Source organism: Rosa rugosa, chromosome 4 (assembly GCF_958449725.1).
Source record: "Rosa rugosa chromosome 4, drRosRugo1.1, whole genome shotgun sequence".
NCBI classification, from domain to species: domain Eukaryota; kingdom Viridiplantae; phylum Streptophyta; class Magnoliopsida; order Rosales; family Rosaceae; genus Rosa; species Rosa rugosa.
Window position 1 is genome coordinate 7,155,958 of NC_084823.1, and position 3,460 is coordinate 7,159,417.

Consider the following 3,460-nt stretch of genomic DNA (forward strand, 5'->3'; position numbering starts at 1 on the left):
TGCCTTTGAAATTCACCGATTTGAGTAGTTGATATCAAGCCAGACTAAAAATCTCAAATCAAAACTTATTGCCCCTCAAGATTTGTAATAGAACCAGTGTGAATCAATAGAGAAAGCTGTAGTAATGATAAGATGCCAACCAGACATATTCTAAAATGCCCTAGTATATAGTATATGCATAATGCAGAACCAAGCTTGAACATATATAATAGCATTTGAAAACAACGTGTGTGTGTGTGTGTGTGTGTGTGTGTGTGTGTAAACTAAGCCCAGAAAACCAAAGAGAGATTGTTAGAGTTGAGAAAGGAAGGCCAGCATTGTTGGGTGTGGCCTGCATTTTGCTAGCAAAGGGTGAGCTTTAGGCATTGTGAGGCCAGTCCCTTCATTCATGTCCACCATCGATCTCCTCACCACTTCTCCCCCATTCAAAACACTGAATGACTGACCCTAAGGCCAGCCCTACGATCCTGTTTGCTAACCCTTCCCCAGGACAGCCTCTCCTTCCTGTCCCAAATGGCAAGTACATGAAAACATCTCTTTCTTCTTGCGCATTTTGGAACCTCTCTGGCTTAAATTGTTCAGGCTGTTCCCACAACTTAGGATCATGATGTATGGCCCATGCGTTCACCAACAACATTGTTCCACGAGGAACGTTGAAGCCTCCCACGGTGCAGTCCTCTGATGACTCATGTGGGGGAAGAAGTGCGGCTGCTGGGTACATTCTGAGGGTCTCATTTATGATGCAGCGGAGATAGGGGAGATTAGCAAGGTCTGATTCCTCAATTAGCCTGCTTTGCCCAATTTTGTTATCAATTTCTGTCTGTGCCTTTGCAAGGGCTTTTGGGTTGTTGAGCAATAGTGATAGAGCCCATTCCATGGTCCCAGCTGAGGTGTCTGTTCCTGCTGTTAACATGTTCTGGGTACAATAATACAAGAAGCTGTGAATTTGCATAATATGTAACTAGTTTTCTAGAGCTCAAGCTAAAGAGAAAAGTGAAGTAAAATTCTAGAGCAAGTCTAATTTAAGCTGATCAGTTTTTAAAAAAAAAAAAATACAGAAAAATCTTTCGTACTGCAGTTGTTCTTGGATTTGACAGATTCTGATTGAGAGAGCTTACTTGCATCATGCCTCTTATGATTTCATCAGTATAATATTCAGGTTCAGTTGCTTACAGCGACAACAAAACATCCACCATGGTCTTGCTCTTCTGTTCAGAAACAGAGCCACTCTGCACTTTTCTGTGTTCTTCGATCAAATATTGCATGAACGTATCCCTCTTCTTTTGCAATTTCACCAACTTTTTCTCAAGGCCACTGTGGGAGTGGTCAAATTCTGCTGGGCCCGCAATTAAAGCGATTAACTCCGTAGTTAGTATGGCGTTAAATTTCAGTCATGAATGCGGCGATTATTACGACAATAACTACACACAATGATTATGATTATAAGTGCGCAATGAATGACTATCATAAATACGCAATGAATGACGGTCGTAAGTACGCAATGATTAACTGTTATTAGTGCAGCAATAATTGTCATCATAAAGTGTGTAAATAAATACAGCCATAAAAGCCGGAATAATGACGGCTTGCTCCCTAAGTAAGTCATCGCCTATAAATAAGCTGCTCGACATCAAGGTAATGCATCAAATTCCAATTCACTCTACTCCACTACTAAGAAACGTACTGACTTAGGCATCGGAGAGTTTTCTGCAGGTACCCCCCCTCCTCCTCGAGCCGACGGTCAAACTTCGAGTCAACGCGCGAGGGAAGCTTCTCGATTGTTCCCGGTCAGCTCCCACTCCAGTCCGCATTCATTGGTGAGTCAAACTCCTCAACGGAATTTTTCTACACCAACAGCCACCTGATCCAAAGTACTCTAAAACTGGCAAGAAATCTCCAATATTGTTAGCCCCACTCAATTGAAAAGTCTCTTTCACAATTTGTTCAAAACTCTTTGCTTCGCTGGACACTGCGATGTCTTCCCCATAGTATCTCTTCCCAGCAATCACCCTCATCAAAACATTAAGAGTAAGCTCGAAAAACGTTGACTTCATATCTAAACTCCGCAGTTCACCACCTTTAGACCCTCGAAGAAGCTTGCAAATTAGTGACCTAACTTCATCTGCACGTATGCCGTGAAACATCTGAAGGCGGCTGGATGACAATAGCTCAAGGGAAGCTATGCGTCTCAAGTTGCGCCAGTGAGAGCCATAGGGAGCCCAGGTAATCGTAGTATAGTTATATCCAAGGTGCTTGCCGGCAAGCAGCTTTGGACGGTTTGCGAAAGTGACATCGTTTTTGGTGAAGCATTCCTCGACTGCAGAAGGAGAGGATACAACAACAACCGGGCGGGATCCAAATTGAAGGTATAAGATTGGACCATATTTGTCGGTTAGTTTTGCAAGTGTTCTGTGGAGAGGTTTCTTAAAGAGGTAGAGATGACCTATGATGGGAAAGGAAAGAGAAGGGCTTGGTGGGAGTCTTTTGTTAGTTTTCTGCAAATAGTTCTTGAGGAGGAAAAGAAAGACAATGAAGAGCCAAAGGTAGTAGGAGATTGAAGTTTCCATGGATGTGGTGCAGTCTGCTACAAGAATCTAATGCACTACATAGTACATATAGATAAGATCAATAAGTCGACATTTCATTGGTATCATAAAACATAAAACCAATAAATAATAGTGAATGCGGGCATTAACTGTTGGAAAGGTTACGTACCAACCAAAATCCAAAATGTTTACCTGTGTGGGTTTCGGGAAATAATCTCCTACTGTTGTTGCATCAATAACGCTTCAATTTATACTGTCCTAGAAGATTTATCTGTTTGACTTGAGGTAATTTAGTTATTGTTGAGAAGCTTCTGCATTTACACATTTCTTGTTCTGTAATATCTGGAATTCAACTAATTTCCTTGGTATTCCATTCATTCAGGATCTTAGAGAATGCGATGTTGCTTGAAGGACATGCTAAAGTAACTGGATGCTAGCAGCTTGTGGCTCAGCCGCTCAGGGATTGCAAGTCATTAGAGAAATCAACATATAAAGCTACCGGTAAGTACAAGATGCCCACCAGGTATATGCTGGAATGCCTGATCCACTTTTCTTCTTCTACTGATATTTTCTTTTTGGTCTATATGAACGATACAGTGTGTTATATGAATGGTGCATTAAATACATAACCAAAAATAATCAATCAATAATTGCATTCGGAAAACAATGTGCATATCTATCAGACTGGAAAAGTGGAAATAACAAACCCAGAAAACCCAATAAATGAGAAAATAGGGCCAGCATTGTTGGTCGTGGCCTGCATTTTGCTAGTAATGGTTGAGCTTTAGGCATGGTGAGCCCAGTCCCTATACTCATGTCAATCATTTCCTCACTAGGTCTCTCCCACTCAAAGCACTGAATCAGTGACCCTAAGGCCAGCCCTACAATCCGGTTTGCTAAGCCTTCACCAGGAC

General features: G+C 41.7%; 1 pseudogene; it reads right to left on the reverse strand.

Moving 5' to 3' along the window:
- Positions 1–254: 254 nt before the first annotated feature.
- LOC133706531 (cytochrome P450 81Q32-like) lies at positions 255–2,585 on the reverse strand (annotated as a pseudogene).
- Positions 2,586–3,460: the final 875 nt, after the last annotated feature.